Here is a 22,760-nt window from a genome sequence, read left to right as displayed (position 1 = left end):
CCCTGTGGGGACCCAGACCTGAGGGACTCTTTGGCCAAATGCCCATGGCCCAGAAGGACACTGACTTCAGGACATTCTTCTCCTGCTCACATCTTCACCTGATGTATTCTAGAAGCCCTTCTTGGTTCATGAAAAAATGGGGTTGATGTCAACTTCCCCAAAGTTTGAAGATATCTGGGGATTATGAGGAAAAGCAATAAGGTGGAGAGAGCCTGGGTCTTGGTGTCTGACAGAACTATTCCTGCCTCTTGCTCCTGCCACCCAAGCTATGTGATCTTGGGAGCTCACCTAACTCCCCTGAGCTTCAGGGTCCTGTCTCTCCTTTGAAAGGCTACTATGAGAGCAAAATGACACAACCCTTGAGAGAGTGTCTGGCATACAGCTGGCGCATGATATGTGTTTTCCTTCTTACCCTTCCTTTCTTCTTAATGTTACTGAGATTCTAGAGAAGATTGGAAATTAAATATAAAGCTGCATAGGACTAAATGGCATAAATCAATCTCTTAAATGACTATTAAATATAATTTTCAGCAGAAGAGAACAGAAAAACAAACATCCAGAATCCAACAAAATAAGCTGACTCTGACTTTGTGGATTGATGGCAAACTGGCCGAGTTCCTAGTCTCCCCAAACCTTTTTTTTTTTTTTTATGCTGCAGAGATGAGGCAACACCAATACCCAGGCAGAGGAAGAAAATATCCACGTATATTTATATTTTGAGCTTAATCCTTTCAAATGCAAGGAAGACAGTCATCTAGAAAAAAGAAGCCCAGTGATGCTTTGTACTTATATAGCAACTCAGCTTCTGGAGCTTGATTTGGGGACTGTTGACCACCCAAAAGCAAGAGGATAAATAGCATAATTCTGATGTTTATTTCTATGTTAAACAATCATGAAAATATCATAAAATCAAAGTCCAACTTTCTATGAATTTTAACATTCAAACGTGAGGCAGTAAAGAAATTGCGAGCTTGTAGTAATGTGCTTCAAGTTTTGCCTCAAGACCTGAGGAGGAAGACACAAGTTTATGCTCCAACAACATCGGTATTTCCAGGGAGAGCAACAGATTAGAGCTATGTAGGCAGCAGTCTCTACTTTCTTACCCTCAAACCCCTTAGGACACCCACCCTCAGAAACCAGCTCACTGGTTCTCAAAACAGTGGTGCACCCCATCTCTCCTAGAAACCTGATCAGGCTTCCCCTGAGGGACCCAATGAAAGGCAGGGGTTACTGTGAAGGTCCTTATGGAGGGTTTACTCAGGATCCTGGAGAAGTAGGGGTAGGAAGGTAAGCAGATGAGTTGCACTTTAGAACCAGGAGCTAAGCTCTATCTCTTCCTTGTCCATGTGCTGGTTTATACCATGCTTGAGGTATGAGCTGGGATGGTAGGACCAATAATGTGCTTGTAAATGTTTGACAACAAGCTCTGCTGGGAATGGAGTAAGGATGCCTGATTTATAGCATTTGCAGTTTGCAGTAGGATAAATACTCCCACCATGGCTGATTTCAGACTACCAACATGATGTCCATGAACATAGAATTGGGAAAAGATGCACTCCATTGTCTCCGGCACACCGCTGGGTGGGGCCCTGAGACCACCACTGCCTGCAGTTGTCAATAGGTCCCACATGTCACAGAATGGCAGATGGAAGGCTCTGATTGGCCTTGAAGATGCAGATTAGGCATCATCACCCTTCCCTGAGAAGTCTCCTTCCAGCCCCACCCCACCCACCCATACTACTTACAAAGCTGTAGTGTCAGTATTTGTCTACACACCAGTCCTCCCATTAGACACAGGGTCTATTCTTCATTTCTAAACCCCAGGCATCTAGCAGACTGCCTGGAAAAAGTAGGCTCATAAAAAATGTTTGGTAAATAAATGTTTATTGGATGGGCATCAGAATTAGTGATGAGGACTGTTCTGAGGAGGAGAGGACAAAGAACAAAGCTACCATCAAGCATCTCCAGAAATGTCATATAAAAAAAGGGGGAGGGTGCATTTTATTCTCATGAAGACCAGTGAGCAAAACCAGGATCAACAAGAGGAAGTGGCAGAAAACAGGGTTAGGCTCTCTTTGAAAAAAGAAATAGAACTCATAGTCCCTGCAAAATAATAGACTTCTGGGTCCTCCTTGTCTTTCACCTCTCAGTTAGCATCCCTTGTCCCTCATCCACTTGAAAAATGGCCCCAGCCTATTCCCCCTGCCTCTTGCCCTCCCCCACACCCCAGCACAGGGAGAGGAGTTTTTGCTATTGTCACAACTATTGAGGAAACACCTGTTGGTGTGCCTGCCTAGTCTAGCAGAGGTTGGGTCACCCAGCCTAACGGAGGTCACAGTCCTGAGTATCTCTCTTGGTGGGTGCTCAGGATTTCTCTTGTCCTCCCTCCACTAACTGCTTGACTCTCTCCCCCTTCAGACCTTAACCCCACAGCACCCTTCTCCCCATCAACTCCTTTCCTGCGGGGTCTGTAAGTTTTGCTCCACCTACTAGACCCTGAGCTTCTCACGGACAGAGGAACTCCTATGTGAACACCCAGTACCGAGCACAGCACCTAGTACATCCAAGGTGCCCAAGACGCATTTGTTAAATGAATAAATTTATAAATGAGAGAAAAAAAGAGTCCACTCTCTGTGCTTTTAATTTATATGTCTCAAACTAGTAAAACTCCCAGGGACACCTGGAAACAATTTGCAGATCAAGTCTACTCTGGACACAGCCAGAGTTCTGTGAGACGGCAATTTGGGAAAACTCGGGGTCCCCTAGTCCACACCCCTTCTAGGGCCAATTGTAAAAAATTTTTTTCTCAGAGACAAATAACTACAGCACTTTAAAATACAGACAGTTCCTCCTTAGGAACATGTCGTGTTCTGAAATTCTATTTATGAAATTGTTTGAAATTCAGAATACACTTTCTCATAGAACCACGTTAAGAGGAATAACTGACAATTTAGTTCTAACTCGAGACATTTGCAAAGGAAAATAATAGGACGCAGTCAAGCTATACTGTGAAGGAAAATTTTTATTTTAAACCCCATAAAATAGACATATGGACTGTGTCAAACTACACAGGAGACTTTGGACAAGGGGCAATACTGGCAACCAATAAAATGAAATACTAAGTGATTTCTTTTTATTTATTGTGGATGCTGATGCTTGAGAAAAGGTCAGTCTCATTTGAAGCAATTGCATTTAGAAGGGATCCCTGACAGGAGCTTAGCACAGGCAGTGGTTTTCAGGATCTGGGGGAGTCGCCTGCATGTCTTGTTTACAGTGTAGAATTCTGGCCTCTGTCCTAAGCGGAGACAGGTTATGTGGGTCCAAGGTAGAGTTCAGGAATGTGCACTGTAACAAGCACTCAGGAGAGTATGATTCAGGTGGTTTGAGGACCACACCTAGTCCTACCAGCCTGGAGGGGCTAAAGTCTCATGTCCTGAGATTTTGTCTGTTTGCTATAGTGCCATGCCCCGCTCCCTTACTGCCTCCCTGGCCTTTCAGTGGTGGGAAAACGTGGCAGTGACTACCTGTCACTCCGCAGGATAGGCATGGATTAGGGATTTAGGGTTAACAGCATAAGTCAGAGAGATGAAAGAAACTCCATCATTCATTCAACAAACATAGAAAGCTGAGATTCGACTGGTGATTAAAGTAGCAAAAAACTTTGTACCTTTTGGAAAATGGCCTCTGCTCTGAGTATCCCTACCCCCCAGTACTCCTCTGTCAGTAGCTGCCCCAATTAAACTTAGTGTAGAATGGGATCAATAACATCATTTCTGAAGAATAAATGTGTGTAGTGCTAAATACATAAGTACTTAATAGATGGTTATTTTTTATTATTATATTGCTCTACAACTACTTAGAGCATCAAAAACAAAGACATCGAAAAATGCAGCCAGGCAGAAATAAACCAGTTCTATATAATACAGTTTCATTTATTCAGAAATTCTGTAGAAGAAAAATTCAGGCAAGCTTAGTGTGAAAGAGGCTCTCTTAGAGGAAGTGGAGTCTGTGCACCGAGGCTTCTGAATTTTAATACCAGCCCCAGCGTTTACTGCCTGGGAGACCTTGAGTAATAACGTCTGTGTAAAGTGAGGCTGATGATGCTCTCCCCACACACAACTCTGGGGAGGGTTCACATACGAGTCCTCTTAGTGCTTGGCACACAGTAGGTGCTCAGTGAGTGGAATCTCTTGAGAAGATTTGAAAGTGGAACTAAACCTTCCTTAATGGTAGAATTTCAGGGCCAACAGTCGTGTACATGTCTTTAAATTCAATCCAATATTATTGATCTCCTACTCTATACAATACCCTGTAGGTGACTGGAAGATGATTAAAACATAGTTTATGGAAGATTGATTGCTCTCCAGGGATGGGGCAAATCAGTGGGGGTGAAGCAGCCTGTTCTAAGTACTAGAATAAATTATAAACGAATTTCAGTGGGAGGATAGAAGAAAAGAGAAATAACTAGGAAGGGGTGGGTTTAAAGGTAGCACTATAGAAAGGCCAAGAAAGAGGAAAAAAAGACAGCTCTCCCAGCCTTCGGAGCAGCCTGAGTAAGATACAGAGAGGAGTGGGTACAAGTGTGTTTAGATGATGGAGCCAGTTGACACGTGTCCCAAATCCTTGAAGGGCTTACCAGAAGTGTAAGTGGATGCGTAAGCTGGGGTCACTTCATGGAGGGCATCGAATGCCATTTTATGGAATATCAACTTTATTCTAAAGCAGTAATAACAACAATTCCGTTTTTAAGAACTTGCTAAACTTTTTATAAATATTTCTTCTAACTCCTGCAAAAACTTAGGCTTGACGAGAATTACTATGTCCATTCTAAGAATGAGGGATCTGAGGCCTTGAAGACTTTTATGCAAAGGGAAGGCTCTGGGGTCTATGCTTTTGGAAAGTAATTCTGGCTGTAGCAAGCGAGAAGAGGTGAGATAGCTGCCAGCACTTAGGAGCGCCCTTAATTTCTAACATGTTGTGACGTTTGTCCCCCCAAATTGGTTAAAGAGAAATAAATGAAGAAGTGACCAACATTTATAAACATGGACTGATCCTCTTAGAAGTTTTGTTGAGTTGGGAAGACTTGGAAGCATATGGTCATTTATGGAATTAGAACCTTTTCCTCCTCCCTGTGGTTTTTCCCAGAGGCCACCATGAAAAATTCCCCTCCAGGGACAAGAGTGAAGAATTCCACAGCAATGTCTCCTGACCAGGCAGAGCATAAAAAAGATCCGGAGTAATGGGAGTGAACCAAAATTAGCCTCTTTACAAGCTCATTAAAGCATAAAGTTTAGCATCCATTGCCCAAAATATAACAGGAAGGCTTTTCTTTTTCTCTTTCTCTTTCTCCCTACTTACTCATACTTCTCTGCCTTCCTCCCACCATCCCTCTCCTGACAGGCAATAATCAATGTAGGTTTTTGGATGGATGTCTGTCTCTTTTATTCTCAAGTAAACCCAATCAAAGTTCCTGAGAAATCTACTGTGAGCCCCTTGAGTGACTTTGCAGAATTCTAGGCAGGGGGCAGATTAGCAACCTGTTAGTCAGTCCTGAAGTCCATCAGCTACTTTATTAAGTTTTCATGTTAAAATATCACCATCTGAAGACAGTTGCCAACCTGAATTGTTGCTTCCTAGGAAGCAGACAAGTAAATAATATAATTGGGCTTTTTTAAAAAAAAAAAATGTACTTAACAGATTGACTTAGGGAAACAGACTATCTTTAATAACTAGATATTTTTTGCATTGCACTTCTAAATATACAAAGCATTTTTATATACACCTCTTCATTTAATCATTACCTATGCAGTGGTACAGGTATTATCACCCCCATTTTGCAGAAGAGGATACTGAGGCTTAGAGACACAGACAGACTCGTCTTCCAACTCCATCTAAATGGTTCGTTTGTTACTCTTAACCTTAGGGCTTCTTGTTGTGCTTCCCCCATCCCCACCCCACCAGCTTATCAGTTGGTATTATGGGGATTTTCCCAGCTTGCCTTGTGAATGGGTCCCACCTGGTGATGGGACAGTAAAACGTCAACCCAATAATTTTAATTAAAAACCCTTTAAATTATCACATTAATTACTTATAATTTTCAATTTACTTAGATTCTGTTTTGTTTTTTAGACAAAGCTGAGAATTTTATTAAAAAGCTGTTTTGTTGACAATACATAGAGTATCAGAGCCAGAAAGGAATGTAGAGACTGTTTCCAACCTCTTTATTTACCAGTAAGAAATCTGAGGCCCACAGAGGGGGTTGACCTGCCTACACTGCCATGGATAAATCCACAAATCTTGTTCATTGCAAACTATGACTAGGAGCAGAGTCTCCTAATTCTTCTGCTCCCATCCCTCAGTCTTTCTCCAGCACAATCTTCACAATCAAAGCAAAGAGGAAAGTTAAGGTCAGGACTTGGCTAGTATCAGTTCTCATCCTCTACTTGTTTGATAAAATGGAAAGATTCTATATGAAATCATGAAACACTCAGGGAAGCCAGTTTGGCAATAATGTGGTGTAATCCTTTGGTTTTGTAAGTGGGACAAGTGAGGCCCAGAAAGGTAAACTGAGCCCCTCCGCTCCCGAGCAGAAACCTGAACCCAGGTCTCCTGGTCCCCAGTCACTGACCCCTTCATCAATGTCACATACTACTCACTCAGCTTGTCAGAGACAGTCCAACATAAAAATTTCCAGACACTGGTACCTGACTCAGCCCTGGCTTTGCCTTGGCAATGGCGATCAGGCATCAGCTGTCAGCTTGGATGATGTGTTCCCAGAGCAACATGGCAAGTGTAAGCTGCCAACTTTGAAGTCTCAAGGAATGTAAAGTGTTGAGCTAGTTAAATATTCAAAACTGCCCAGCCTCTCAGAAATTAAAGTGACTCATCAGAGTGCTTAGGCTTTGACTGGGAATGGCATTCAAGTGGCCACAGGAGCTAAAAACCCATGCTTAGAAGCCTGCAACTTCCCTGCCTCTGGACCTTTGCTCACAGTTCTCTTCTCCAATCCAGAACCAATATATACTTCACTTGGAAGCCCAGACCTCCTCCTCCCTAAGGCCTTCCTTGACTTTTCAAGCCCCAAGGAGGGATTTCCTCTAACATCCTGAGCATCTGCTCTATACAATTTGGCATTTTTTTTATTGCTTCTTCTTAACCATTTTGAGCATTTGTTTTATAGCCAACACAGATTCTAAATGCTCTGAAGGAAGGAAGTTTCTTTCTCTCTACCCTACAGTGCATCTCAGAGTGTCATCGAAGAACAGAGACGTGCTCAAGCTCATAGCCACTCCTCACTTTAAGACTCTTTCTACTCTACCTTGCATTTGCACATACACAAATGCTCAAGAAATCATCAATTGTTTCACTGTGGCTTCAGCCTTTTCAAATACAGTTCAGCAGCCAGGGCCTCTGTTAGCCCACACCAAGCCTCTGTGCAAATTAGAGAAAAAGCACCCCTTCCTCCAGGCATAGTTCTTCTACTCACCCTGCATCAACTCAGCACCACTCTCAGTTTTCCCAAAGGAATCCACTCACAAACAAATCGTGGACAATATTGCCTTTACGAATGATTTATTTCATAGGAAGGGTGGCAAACAGGGACTTCATAGCCTCTCCTTCCTTTCAGCAAACTATTTACCAATCTTTGCAAGTCCTGTTCTCTAAATCTTTGCTTGGCAACCCTGTTCTGGGAGCTTCACCCTCAATACTCTTCTCAACACGCTCCCAGCCAAGTCAAGCCTCCGTACTCTGTTTCTGAGTGTCTTCCCTATTTCTCCCATCCAACTTATTTCCTTCCTGTTCTAATAGGCAGAGCAAATCAATGTTGCCCCAATCCCTACCTATAAGTATTCATCTCCAAATTCATAATGATCGTCTGCTAGACATAAGCTCTCCTTCCATTTCGCCTTCTTTAGAAGGAATCAGGAGTAGACAGAGCAAGAATGTTGTGTGTGTGTGACACCTATGCGAGTGTTTTCCTCCACAGAGAATGCAAATTTAGAAGGCAAAAGTGTGTCTTCCACATCCACCCAATCTAGCACAGTGAAAATATATCCAGTAAGCCTCTGATCAGCCTTCTCTTCTCCTGGGGATAGAAACAGTTCTAAGCCCCTTTCATCTCTAGGTTCGTCTTTTGACCCAAGTAAGGCTCAGGACTAGAGTCAGAGAAAGTACCTGAAGACACAGTAGAAGCTTAATAGATAGTTGTGAAATGAATGGGTCAGTAAATGAAAGGGAAACAAGAAAAGATAACTTCAAGAGCATCCCCACCACGATTATTTCAGTCTAGCTGAAGGGAACTTTGAGAACCAACCCAGGATGGTAATAGAATGAGATGTGAATAGTGAATAGAAGGAAGAAGTGTAAATATAGGGTTCTGGTATTGGCTCTGTTCTCATTGCCATGTGGAACCTTGGGGGAATCTCTGAGCGTCAGTTCCTCATTTGTCCCATCAGTTCGCCTGCAGATAGCCCAATGTGCACACTGACCATTAGGTTTCTCAGGATCACCTGACATTCACGTTTGAGGCTTCTTCCCCAAATGCCCAGACACCCAGAGCCCCTTGGTGCTTCTGCATCTACAGAAATCTTTTCTTGGCTACAGTCCTGACCCAGGGACCTTCTCTGCCTGCTGGTGGAAAAGATTTCTTAATTGTGGAAACTTGCAAAGACTACATATTTTACAGATGAGAGTCCAAACTCCCAGTGACTCTAAATGTGGTGTAAAATGGACAGAAGTCATCCCCCTGGTGTGACATGTCTGAGATAACATCACCACTACTCCATGCAGTCATGTATGTCACGGAAAGAGAAGAAGCAACAAGTCACTGGTGCCTTGACCAACGTGGGCCCTCACCGTTTACTGCCTCACCCCCAATGCCTTTTCTGTGCTCGTCTACATTTTTTAAAATAAGAAGTGGTCTATTTGCTGTGCAGGAACAGTTCATGGTCATCTAAAATCAAAGAAGAGAATGAACAACCCTCAGTCCTGAGATCTGATCTGGCGACCAGAGCCCAGCTCTGGTGACTGCAAAAGTCCCCACCATACCTGAGAAGCGGGCAATCTTTTCAGATTGAACAGCCACCAATACCCTGCCACCAGAGTCAAAGCTGTCAGAAATGTGCTCCCGGGCAGGGTCAGTGACTTGGAGGCTAAGACGATGAGTTCCTGGGAAATAGGGAGAACTTGCTGATTTTTATTTTTATTTTTTTTCTCTGACTGGGTCGAGATATTAGGACAGCCTAGACCTGGTTGCGATGAGGAAATGCCCAGTGAATATTTTATTTGTCAAACAGTTAGTTGTCCGTCCCCGGAGTCAGCTGGCCTCTGGTGCCCTGCGGAGCCACACAGCTACATCTTTACCGAAACCCTGAGCTTCTAACTCCTCCCAAAACGAAGCCCCATCAGTGAGAAGTGTCCGAACCATGCCCGCGCCCAAGTTGCACCAAAGGGGCGCGGGTTCCCACTGAGCCCAACCGCATTCATGTGTGTGCGTGTGTGCGCGCGCGCGTTTGTGTGGCGCGTGTGTGTGCGCGCGCACGCGGATGTGTGGCGGGGGCGGGCTCTGCGCCCGGGGGCAGGGCTCCGCGCTGAGAGTGGCAGCCGGACTTACCAAGCGGCTAGGGGCAGGGCGCCGCAGTGCCGTAGTAGTCGACAGCCGACGCGGACTGCTTGGGAGCGGTGGGTACCGGAGCGGAAGACCCTGGCGCTGCCTGACCCCAGCCTGGCCGCGCGAGCTCCGCGGCGCCCCCTCGGGCTGCCATCCCCTCACAAGGGGTCTGCGCGGGCGGGAAGACGCCCAGACGCCGGCTTCGGTCCCTTGTCTCTCGGTTCCTCTTTCGTCCCAAGTAAGAGAATAAGCCCCGAGGAAAGAGCGCTTCGGGGTACCGCACAACCAAGTGTTGCCTGGTAAGAGGTAAGGCAGTGGCCTGCGCGGCAGAGGGGTGCTCGGGCTCCTGGGCGCGGGCTGCAGCAACTTGGGAAGGAGGGCAAAGTGGAAGCCAGTCCCATGGCCAGGGGGAAGGAGCTGCAGCCGAGGCCACTGCGCCCACCCCGACGGTGCCACCTGCCCCACGTCCCCGTTAAGAGGCGACCCCGCGCTGGAACGATGAGGGCGCCGGGAGCGGCACGGGCGGGCCACCGGCTCCCTTTAGGATTCGGAGGACCTTCCAAACCTCAAAGGTGTGCGGGCGGGAGGCGGCCTCGCTTCAGGCAGTTTGATGAAGCAACTAGTCAGATTTCTCCCCTTCTACACTTACCTTCGCTCCTTGGTATCCGGTTCGTGCTCCAGGGTGCACAGGGACGGCAAGGAGCGGGGACACTTTGCCTAAACGTTGGGCGCCAAAGCCTCTGACGGTCCCGCAGGGTTCCGGACTTTGAGGCACTCCGCAAAGCTCCTGCCTGGGGCTGGGAAAGCTTAAAGGGCAGCTGAATAGAACACGACACCTTGACCAATATAAGCTAGGGAAGGGGTGGAGGGTCATGGAGAGAGTATCAAGCTGACCTGTTTAGTCTCTTGAGTCACAAGATGTGTGTCTGTGTGCGTGTGCGTGTGTGTGTGTCTTGAGGGCGCACATCTAGTATCACCTGTGGGGCTTTTGAAAACTCCGCCAGTCCACCTCATCCTGCATATTCTGAGATTTTCTTCCTCTGGACGAGTGGACTAGAATTTGGGAAGGGGGCTGTGGAGTTCGAAAAGCCCTACAGGTGATTCTGATGCGCCGCTCCCATCCGCGCCATCACTGCAGTGTAAAGCAGGAAACCGGAGCTAGGAGACATCTTCCAGATGTGAGTGATCCAGCTGGGGAACTCAGAGTGGCGGGCAAGACCCCTCCCCCTGGAGGCAGGAGGGTCTGCGGCAGCGCGCGGTGTTTTGTGGCTGCGCCGCAGTGGCGCGCGGGAGAGCTGCGAACCCGCGGGCGCGCTCTCAGGCAGGCGCCGCGCGGTGTCTCCTCTGGCTTCATTAACATACGATGACCTCGCTGTCGGGATGAGGGCCTGGGAGGGCCGTTTGTTATTTTTTCGTTTCGGATGCTTAGGGGAACGCACCTCAGGTCTGGAGGTGTGGAGTAGGGAGAGTCACTGTGGACAAGGAGGAGTCACTGATGAAGGGCAGAGGTCAGGACACAGAGCTGGGAGCTGCCCCTCGGGTTCCAGTGGAGAAAACGACTTCGTTATTTCTGTGCCTGTAATTCTTTGTCTAAAATAAAGGCCGCAGAGACACTTGCTGCAGCACAAGGCACCCTCGTTTTCAATAAAGGACATTAGATCATAGGGGGGAAATGTCATCACTGTTTGATCACACACACACACACACACACACACACACACACACACACATCCCTACCTTTGTCCTTTAGGACCCTCTCATTCCCGGGATATGTCCTAAAGTAGGGAGTGACTTCGTCATTTGTTGTTTTAAAGGGGGCTGTATTTGCCAGAAATCCTGTTCTGAATATAAATTAAACTCATTAAATAAAGTAGCTGCAATTAAGTTAATTTTCCTGTTGTTCCCCGTTTGTACCCCTGATCTGTCTTTTCTTTTTTTCTTTTTGCCAACCTTGCTTAATGTTTATATGTAGTACTATAGGTGTTATTACAGGTATTTTCATGGGAGGGGTCTGGGGATAGGGAGTAAACCGATGAGTCTTTTCCATCTTACAACTTTATGTCAGTGCTTGGTTCAGATCAACCAAGACATGGGGAGAAAATGAACATCAGAGCATCTTGGAATCTGGACGCTCATAGATACAAGAAACTACTAAGGATGTGTGTTCCAACTCCCCCCAACACTACCGCAGCGCACCTTCACCAAGTGGCAGAGGATCCCGCCAGCCCTGTACTCCCAGAGGTCCGGGTTGTGCACATGTGCGGCTCTGCCAAGGGAAGAACGCAAAAAGCAGCAGCGCTACCCATTTTGGCTGATCCCTAGGGGAGGAGGCTTCCCCCAGCTCCTCCCCTGGAACAGAAGGGGAAAGAGAGAAGTACCATTTGGGGGGCTGGGGAGTGGTTTGTGTGTGATAAAATTCTTTTAAAAAATATCTTGTTGTAATACATCATTATGATATAGTATAATAGTAATTCATGTTTACTGCAGAAAATTTGGGAAGTCAAAAAATATGCAAAGAATCAAACAAAGCCCGCAATCCAAATACCCAGATTCCAAACTGTTAATATATTTGCATATTTACTTTCCATCTATTTTTATGCCTTGAAATTCTATAATCCACAGACGGCCAATATTTATTGGGTACTTAAAACATGTACTTTGCAGGTATTAAGTATTTTATATTCACCATGTCATTTAATCCTCAGAAGTCCTTCTGAGGCAAGTATGTTTTATCAGCACCACAGAGTTCAGGTGATTTTCCCGATTTTCCCAAGTCACAAAGCTAGTTAAGTGGCAGAGCCAGGATTCAAACCCAGGCTGACTGACTCCTGGGTACTTGCTTAGCTTTTGTAGCTATTGCTTCTCCGCTTTTTTCCTAATTAGTGTTATAGCAAAACTCCTTCTCCGCTTTTTTCCTAATTAGTGTTATAGCAAAACTCCTTCGTGAACATCATTTTCATGGCTACATATTATTACAATTAGTCGTTCATTTCCTGTCTTTAGTAACTACGAATTACTCTGCACAACATCCCTGGGCAAAGTCTTTGCTGCATACATTTTCAAATACTTCCTTTGGATAGATTCCCAGAAGTAGAATCACTGGGCCAAAGGGCATGAATGTTTTAAATCTACTGATATATATGGCAAGCTGCTTTTCAGAAGGGCTACACCAATTTACACTTCCACCCAGCAGAGGCAACACTGCCATAGTCAAAGCAGGTAACCTCCAGGAACTCACATAGACCAGGGCTTCACACAACCAAGCCAGACCACACGAGCATCCCATGGCCTCATGGGAGAAGGAATCACACACATCATCCTGCTTTTTATATACAAGTATGATTATAGAAACCATACAATATAAGACTGTACCTGTTTTTACATGAGCATGTGTTAGTTGCAGAAGTCTCTGGCTAGATGTGACATATTAACTTTGTGGGTTTTTTTTTTAAGCTTATTAGGGTAACCCTGGTTAATACAATTATATAATTTTCAGGTACACATTATAATTTGACATCTATATATTCTATTGTGTGATTACCACCCAGAGTCCAGTTTCCTTCAGCTACCATATATTTGATCCCCTTTACCCACTTCACCCTCCCAAAACCCCCTAAATTTGTCCCCCTTTATCCTGTCTACCTCTTCCCTCTTTCCCCACCCTCTACCCTCTGGTAACCACTAGTCTATTTTCCATGTCCCTGATTCTCTGTTTGTCCTATTCATTTGTTGTTTTTAGGTTTATATCCTATATATACATGATATCATGTGATTTTCAACTTTTTCTGTCTGGCTTATTTCATTTAGCATGATTATCTCGAGGTCCATCCAGGTTGTCGCAAATGGCAGTATTTCATCTCTTTTTATGGCTTAATAATTTCCCATTGTATATATGTATTACAGCTTCTTTAGCCAGTCATCTATCATAGGACACTTTGGTTGCTTCCATGTCCTGGCCACTGTGAAGAATGCTGCTATGAACATCGATGTGCAAATATCTTTTCGGATATGGGTTTTCAAGTCTTTGGGATAAATATCCTGTAGAGGTATTGACAAGCATTTCTCTTTTGATACATCTTTATTCTGCTCAGACTGGTCAGTCTCGGAAATGTACCTGAAAAGTGTCTAGAGCTGTGCTGTCTATTTCCTTATGGAACTATTTCCATTTCATTTCATTCATTGAAACTAAGTAAAATTTAAAATTTAGTCTTTAGTCACACCAGTCACATTTCTAGTGCTTAAATGCCACATGTGGCTTCTGGCCACCACATTGGAGAATACACATTTGGAACATCTCTATCATTGCAGGAAGTTCAACTGGACAGAGCTGGCTAAATTGTAAGTTCGATGCAGAGAGGGGGTGTGAATTTTCTTTTCCACGGTAACCTCTACAACCAGCACAATGCCTAGCCAGCAGAGGAGGAGGGGGAGAAAGAATGAGGGGGATGGTAGTAATAAATGAAGTAGTTACATTAGTTATACCATTTATTGGGCACCTACTTTGTGCCGCACATTGTGCTGTATTTTGTACATGCATTGTCTCACTTAATAGTCACATCACTGAGCATGGTGTTTGTCCTATTTCATAAACCAGGAAACTGAGTCTCAGAAAGTTTTAGTGATCACCAAGCCAGTAGGAGAGGCTGAGTTTACCTCAGGCCTTTGTGATTTCAAAGCCTTTTATCCTAGGCCTTTTCCTTTCCTACCTCAATAAATGTTGTATGTGACAATGTAAATATAAATTGCCCATCATCTTGGCTTCCCAGGAAGTCAGAAAAAGGGTATTTTTGAAGGCTTCCCAAGGGAAAGAATTGGTATAATTTGTGAATGTTAATGGCATTTCAAGAGTATAAAAGTTTGCTTAGAGTCTCAAGGGGCCTCATGCCTGGATGTGTGAGGTAGGGAGAAAACAACCCACTTAGAGAGTGGCATGACCAGAGAGCAAAAACCTAGAAGGCTAGCCAACCACCACCATCTCTGCTTCTCAGGGAGGCCTGTCGTCAGCCCCAGAGAGAAATACTGACTTGGTCAGGATTTTACAGCCAATTAATGGCGTAACCTGGCTCCCTACTCCCTGGCCAGTGCCCTTTCCATTGTATCTTGTAAGCGGCCACTAGCTCCAGTGTCCTCACTGTCATTATCGCTCTCGCCCCAGTTTTCTCTAATTTATTCATTCTTAATGAATAAAATATAGAATTTCAAGGATGGCCTAGTCAGCACCAAAAAGAGTGAGATTATCACTTCTTTTGTTCTACATTTCATATTTCTGTTGAAACCCTGTAAGGTTGAGAAAAATCTATTCCAGTACCTGTTGAGGTTAGCATCAACTAAAAAACAAAAACAAAACAAACAAAACTCCCCAAAAGCCAGCTCTCTTTTAAACTTGCACTTGAACTGAATTGCCTACCCATCCCACCTCCGTGCTTATATAGATGCTGTCTGGGACCCAAATACAGAGCTCTTACATTTATTCCTAAATTTATCGTGTTTAATTCAGTCCATCTTGCCAGCTTGCCCAGATATTTCTGGCTTTGATTCTGTTATCCAGTGTAGTTACCGTCCCTTTTGTCTGGCTCCCTCTTATCCTCAAATCTTATGAGCATGACTTTTCAACTGTCATCAATAAAAATAGTGAACATTACAGGATTCTGAAGTATTCTTCTATATGTTCCTGAAAGACATTCATTCAATAACTAAAAGCAGTCATTCAGAAAATTTATTCAACTTCTTGTACTATCATTCAACTCATATTTCTTTACCTTTTAAAAAAATTGTCAGAAGAATCTTATCAAAGGTCTTAATAAAGCTCAGCTATTCTTTATCACTTGTGTTTCCCTGATCTGCCTGACCAATAACATTGTCAAATAAGCAATTTTGTTAGCCTAGCATAAACTACTTTTATGACTTTAGTCCTAAAAGCTCATACCACATCCTATTCCAGAATGTTTTCCTGAGATTAACATCAACTCCTCAAGTTAAGAAATTTTTATAAGTAATTTTTCCCATTTTTAGAACTAGAGCTGTGTTTGCCATAAAAGTGATGTTGGTAGTGGTAATGATGATGATGGCGACAGTATTGGTGTTGATGGTGATGGTGGTGATACGTGCTGGTAGTGATAATGGCAGTGATGATGGCGATGACAGTGTTGATGATAGTGATTCTGGTGGTTATAGTTGGTGGTGATGGTGGTTGTGGTTGTGGTGGTGGTGGTGGTAGTGGTTGGTGGTGATAGTGGTGGTGGCGATAGTGGTGATGGTGAAGGTAATGGTTCTGGTGATAGGGGTGATGGTGATAGTATTGGTGGTGGTGGCAGTGGCTTTATTACTTACTCTATGATTGAACAGATTTCGGAGAATGGTCTAGTGAGCTCAGTTGCATGTCATCTTAGCACCCTGGGATATTATTTAATTAGGCCAAAAGACATGTATTAATTTGAGGCAGATCTAAGAGTCTCTAGCATCATTAAAAACAAGACCGGGGAAGGAGCTGAGAAAGCATCTGGTCCCAGGTCTTCCTCTTCAAATTGAGGAATCCTCCATGTAAAGGGGAAGTGCCCTATCTGGGATCACAAAGCCAGGACAGGAACCCAGGTCTCCCACTCATATCCAGTGCTTTTCCTATGGCATAATTTCTTTTTATCTTTGTGAAGAAGCATAAGGCTTTTTTTTCCTACAGGTGTCCATTTTTTCTCTTGAAATTAACCTCTGAAGTCATTGATGCCTCAGTAGAATTTAAGGATTCTTTTTTGGTATAATTATCTTATCTTATCTTTCATCTTACCTCATCCTATCTTATCTTATCTTTCATCTTATCTCATCCTATCTTATCTTAGCTTTTATTTTACCTCATCTTATCTTATCTTATCTTGTCTCATCTTATCTTTATACTGTCTTATTTTATTTTTTAGTTTTTTTTAGGTGAGGCAACACTTGGTTGACCTCACAGATTGCAAGGACCTTGTCAGCTTACAATTCCTTCTTTTTTATTTTTTATGTCTACAGCACTTGGTCTTCTTAGGTGGTCTGCCATCCAAGTACTAACCAGGCCCAACTCTGCTTAGCTTCCAAGATCAGACGGTATTGAGCTTGTTCAGGATGGCATGGCCGTAGATGGTATCATTATTCTAAAAAAGAAAAGAGAAAGCTTGTATTCCAAGTGGGAAATGGAGCCAAAAATTCTCCATGGCAGTACAAGTGCTCAGAGAGAAATGATTCAAGTAAGAAAAGACTTTTCTTTTTTAATAGTTCAAGTCACAATAATAATAACCATCTTTTACACGTGTACCACACTTAGAAGATAAAAACAGCAGTTTTTCAGAAAATTTATTCAGCTTTTTGTGCTATTATTCAACTTATATTTTTCTTTATCTGTTTTAAAAGATTATCAGAGGAATCTTATTAAAGGTCTTAATAAAGCTCAGATTTTTTTTTTTTTTTATCACTAGGCACGTATTTATATTCATGATCTCTCCAGATTCTAATCATAGGTGTGAGCCAAGCAGCATGAATGTCACCGGCCTCATTTCACTAGTGTGATTTTACCAAAGTAAAGGCTGTAATTGAGAAGAATCCACTATGGCAAGAAAAGGGATGAAAAATAAAACTCAATGGCCACATAGCAGCTGACATACCCCAGACCTTCCTGCCCAGCTACTCATTTGGGCCCATCACTCCTTTCTGTGTGGTCTGCATGGAGAGTTTTCTCCTTGCTTAACGCTTAAACAGTGTCATCTGCCCAGAAACTAAGTCTTCACTTTCTTACTCACAGATCTTGTGTGAAAGTTCCAAGTGATCAGAGGTCAGCAAAGTGAGTTTGACCCTTAAGTGCTGAAATGCTTGAATGTTTTGGCCCCAATTTTTTCATTCCTTGCTGCATTTCTCTGCTTCTCTGCTCTGGAACAGCATCCTACAGCACTTTACCAGCTGTTTCAGTGCCCCCGACTTTCATTTTTCTTTAAACGAAAGAGCTAGAGAAGGCTTTCTTGATATCCCAGAGGGCCAGAGTGTTCCTTTCAGAGTCTTTGAGAGCTACAAAAACGGATATTCTCATCCAGTCCCCCATGCTCCTCATCCCAGGGTTTCATCAACAAGGATACCCGTGATCCCTAGACCTGACCCGAGGACACTGACTGGCGGAAGTTGGTTTCCTCCCTTTTCTCGTGCCAGGATGTTCATCAGGCTTTGACTGATCACAAAGTCATCTTTCCCAACAATTAGGAAACTAGTAGCCATATTTTTCCCATAGATGAGGAAATTACCACTCTGCCTAAAACCTCCTACTGTTTCTAGTCCCAAAATCACGCAAATTATAGCAAATGCACTCCTGAGGAGAGTTCATTGATCATTTTACTGACATTAAATCATCAAAGGTATATTGAGCACTCCATCCGTGCTAAGCATAGGACTATTTTCTGGGGATAGGAGCAAATGGGTTTCCAGAAGCTAGGTGGAACTGTGTGGGACAGTCAGAAACAGAGACCATGTAGTGTTATCCTCAAATGAGAGCCAGAGAAGGGTCACCTACCCATCTCAGGAAGGTATTGAACCAAAGAGGTCAGGTAATACTTTCTGGAGTAGATGAGCTTCAGTTGAAATTTAAAAGAGGTATAGAAGTTAAGTGAAGAAGTGAGTGTGGGTAATACATTCTAGGTAGAGGGAACAGTGTAGTTGAAGGCTCAGAGGCAGTCCTTGTCTACAAGTCAGTGTTGCTGGAGCAAAAACTATGAGTTGAGAAGTGATGAGAGATGAGACTGGAAATATGGGGAGGAGAGTCTTGTCTGTCAAGATAAAAAATGTGGATCTTTTCTCATAGACAGTGGGGGGGGGCACTGAAAAATTAAGTGGGTACTGACAGTAGAGCAACGCCTCTAGCTGCAGTGTTGAGAGGGGAGAAGACAGGAAGCAGGAAGTCCATAGGAAGACTCTTGTGGGAATTTAAATAATATGAGAGCTGAACTAGGTATTTCAGATGGAGGGAGTGATAGAATCTGGAAAGAACTGGTGATTAGGTGGTTGTGAGGAGACTGAGGGTAACTCCAGACTTCTGCCTCAGGTTCCTGGGAGGATAGTGGTTACATTGACCACAAGAACCAAGGAACAAGAGCAAGAGTAGAGTTAGATAATGATTCAGTTAAGGACATGCTACATTTGAGGTGTCAGTGAGAGATCCAGATAGAGGTTTGGTTGATAGATGAGCTATGCGGCTAGAGACCCAGATTAAGGAGTCATTAGTGTAAGGGGTAGGTGAAACCACAGGAGCCGAAGAGATTATGGGAAAGTCAGTTTTCATTTATCTTGATGTATGTATTGCCAGTATCTGAAAGATCCTTGTCAAGGAGATCCAGGCCTCTTTAATAAGGGGAAGAAACTTCCCACAGAACCTAGGCTTAGCAGGTGAGCTGCGCCAGTAGCCATTTGATGACTCGAGCGTGGGGTTCAATACAGAAATGCTTGTATTCCTCTTCCACATTTTAGTTTCACAGATTTGTAAATATGGTCCTTTTCTCTAGAGCAGTCGCTCTCAATTCTCGTTAAACACTAAAATTACCTGGGGAGCTTTGCAAAATAGCAGTTGGGTATCTCACTTTGGAAGATGCTGACTTAATTGGTCTGGGCTTGGGGCCTGGGCCTGAGTAGTTTTTTTTTAAAGGTGCTCGAGTGACATCCATGTTCAGCAGAGTTAAGAAACATTGCCAAATAAGAAGTGCCCTCAGTGATTCCTCAAATTACAGAGTGTTTAATTTCTTAGCTCCTTTGGTAGATCTCTTATAAGTGCATTACGATTTCTCTAAAAAACCACTTTAAAGCATCAGAACATACACTAGATAGTGCAGTCCAGCCATGGTCTTGCTTGCACATTATCTCTGTCTTTGCATTGTACAGATATTTCTTCCTCATGCCTTTAAGTATCATGGGAAACTTTGTCAAATATTCTATGCATACAACTACTATCTACTACATTTTGTCTGAGTTATATAGCTGGTATACCTGTCAAAAAGATGTAAGAATCACCTGTTATCACTTCTGAGTGAGCCTTGGTTATTTCCAAGGGATCATTGCTTTCTTTTCTAAGTGCTCACAAAGCAGCATTCAACCCAGTGGTTCTCAAATTTACATTTATATTAGAATTGCCTGGATAGTCCCTCTCAGAGATTCTTATTCAGAGGTGTGGGATAGAGACCCAGAATCAGCATTTTTAACTAGCACCCAGGGTGGTTCTGGTGTAGGTATACCACTTTTAAGAAATATGGCCTTAAAATTAGAAACAAAGAATACTCATTTGACTTAAACCCACTCCCCTAATTTTATTGAAATAACCAAATTGATATATACAATATTTTAGGATATTTATTATAGTACTGAAAACCAAAAAAGCATACCAACATGATCCACATGTCAGAAATTTTGACAACATTCTATGACAAAGAGGATGCACAGAGTGAATTGAGGGAAAGCCTAACCAACACACAGGTCACCGGAGTGGAAGGAAAAGTTGGCCTAAAGAGAAAAAGGAAGGGAATCCTAGAAGAATTTCACTAGCATCTCTAAGTTAAGGTGCCAGGGGCTACAAGGAATGGGAGAAAATATTTGCATATCACATATCTGAAAGGGGATTAATATTCAGAATATATAGAGAACTCCTAAAACTCAACAACAACAATCTGATTCAAAAATGAGCAAAAATTTGAAAGATATTTCTTCAGAGAAGACATACAAATGGCCAATAATCACATGAAAGGATGCTCAACATCATTAATCATTAGGAAAATGCAAATCAAAACCACAATGATATACTACTTTAATCCATTAAGATAGCTATTATAAAAAAAACTTTTGGTGAGGATGTGGAGAAATTGAAAGCCTTGTACACTATTGATGGGATTGTAAATGGTGCAACCACTACGGAAAATAGTAAGGTGATACTTCAAAAAATTAAAAATAGAATTCGCCATATGATCCAGCAATTTCATTTCTGGATCTATACCCCAAAGAATTAAAAATAAGGACATGAAACATAGTTGCACACCCATGTTTATAACAGCAGTATTCACAATAGCCAAAAGGTGGAAGCAACCCAAATAAATGTCCATTGATGAATAAATGGCTAAACAAAATGTGGTATATGTACACAATGGAATATCATTTAGCCTTAAAGATGAATGACACATGCCACAACATGGATAAACCTTGAGGATGTTATACTAAATGAAATGAGCCAGTCGTGAAAGGATAAATACCATATGATTCTACTCACCTGAGGTATTTAAAATAGTTATGTTCATAGATACAGAAAGTAGAATGGTTGTTGCCAAGGGTTGCGGGAAGGGGAGAATGGGGTGTTATCATTTAGTAATACAGAGTATCAGTTTTGCAAGATGAGAAAAGTTCTGTGACTGGGTGGTGGTGGTGGTGGTGATTGAACAAAAATATGAATGTACCTAATGCCACTGAAATGTACACTTAAAAATGGTTAGAATGGTAAATTTTTTCATACATATTTTACCACCATTTAAAAAGAAATACACAAACATGCATACATGTAGATAATGGGAAACACATCTCAATCACATTAGTACCTCCTTGGACATGCCTTGACCAGCATACACAGCGCTGGGGTATGGCACTCACTCTCAATAAATATATATGCGGTAGAAGTTCATGAAAATAATATTTAGCAGTTCTAACAAAAAGAGACATCTAAGAACATGAAAGTAACATCTTGCTATAAAATAGACACTAAAAAAGGCAGAAAAAAAAATTTTTTTAAATCTCCAAGTTATATTTACAGAGATTTAAGAAGATATATGAAAAGATATTGCTCAGGGAGCAATCTGAGATTAGAAAACTTTGCCTCCTTTAAAATGAAAAATATTGTGCAGAATTAAAATCATGTAATGGAAGTATGAACATTAGAACAATGCAGAAAACTAAAGATAAGTATAAATTCTCATAGTACTGATAGAATCCACATAAATGAAATAATGAGTGAAAAAATGGAGGTTACAATTCAATACATTAAATACAAAAAAAAACTCCAGAATTTTCAGAAGAAGAAATGGAATATGAGTTATAATAAAAATATAGAAAAATATTTTCCTGATTTCAGTTCAAAATAATTCATTGTGTACCAAAGAAAATTAAAGATATATTCTGTTGAAAATTATTAATTTATAGGAATAAAAAAATATATTGGTATAAAATAAGAAAAACAATATTTTACTTAAGAAAAGCACATATCGGACTTTCTATAATGCTTAATGTTAGAAGGAAGTTGATTTATGGTGCTAGAATTTTGAGATAATAAGATTGTGACCTAGAATTCTGTATTCAGTAATATGTGATGGGGGAAAAAACAAAGGAAAGATATTCTCAGACAAGAAAAGTAGCCAGAAAGTAGACCAATGAAATCCTTTACTGAAGAAAGTATTTATTCAATATATTCTGATCAAAAGGAACGAACATTATTAACAAACATTAAAATTTGAGAATGGAGAAGATGTGATATAAAAGATACGAGATGAACAGTGAAACCAAATATAGATTTAAAGTTTAAATGTTATTAATATGGTTACAAAACATTGCAACTGTCAAAAATCATTCTTAATAAAAAAGATATGTAAAAAATTTAATAAAAGCAATCTTGGTCTAAAAACTCAGATTACGGCAGAAAAAATAATTTTCCCACCTAAACATTATTAATTTATTTATTTAGATTACATTTATTGAGGTGACATTGGTTAATAATATATATATATAGGTTCCAAGTGTACAATTTAATAAATGTCATATGTATATCGATCGCATTGTGTGTTCATCACCCAAAGTCAAATTTATTTCTGTCTCGAAGTGCTAAATTTCTCATCGTGTACTGTGGACGACATTGGATATTGTTTCATTGTTGACATAGATAAAGAAATATAAGTTTGAATACATTCTTAAATGAGAAATTAAGAATAGACAAACATAAAACTAGAACTGTCATGTTTCACTTCAAAATTAGGAGGAAGATTGGAATGTTATAGCCAAGATTAAAAACTAATAAAGAAAATAGCAGGGAACATAAAAAAAAGAAAGTATAAAATAAGGTGATAGAAAGTGAGGTCAAGCATATTAGCACATTAAGTGTGAATGATTTGTTTCTATTAAAAGG

At 42.0% G+C, this 22,760-nt stretch overlaps 1 protein-coding gene and 1 pseudogene across 5 annotated transcripts in view; one reads left to right on the top strand and one right to left on the bottom strand.

The window, feature by feature from the left end:
- The first annotated feature begins 9,587 nt into the window (after positions 1-9,587).
- DGKG (diacylglycerol kinase gamma) overlaps positions 9,588-22,760 on the top strand; it is a 186,233-nt gene continuing 173,060 nt past the window's right edge. For 3 of the 5 annotated variants that reach the window (XR_001598790.2, XM_016159730.2, XM_016159733.2), the window contains exon 1: positions 9,588-9,916. The gene's annotated coding sequence lies outside the window, so the exon portion shown is untranslated. The remainder of the gene's footprint in view (positions 9,917-22,760) is intronic. The other 2 variants (XM_016159732.2, XM_016159735.2) reach the window with 2 other exon arrangements.
- Positions 16,604-16,722, bottom strand: LOC118601828 (annotated as a pseudogene).

The sequence above is a fragment of the Rousettus aegyptiacus genome, unplaced genomic scaffold (assembly GCF_014176215.1).
Source record: "Rousettus aegyptiacus isolate mRouAeg1 unplaced genomic scaffold, mRouAeg1.p scaffold_m13_p_4, whole genome shotgun sequence".
Classification (NCBI taxonomy): Eukaryota; Metazoa; Chordata; class Mammalia; order Chiroptera; family Pteropodidae; genus Rousettus; species Rousettus aegyptiacus.
This window is presented reverse-complemented; position numbering and strand designations above follow the sequence as displayed.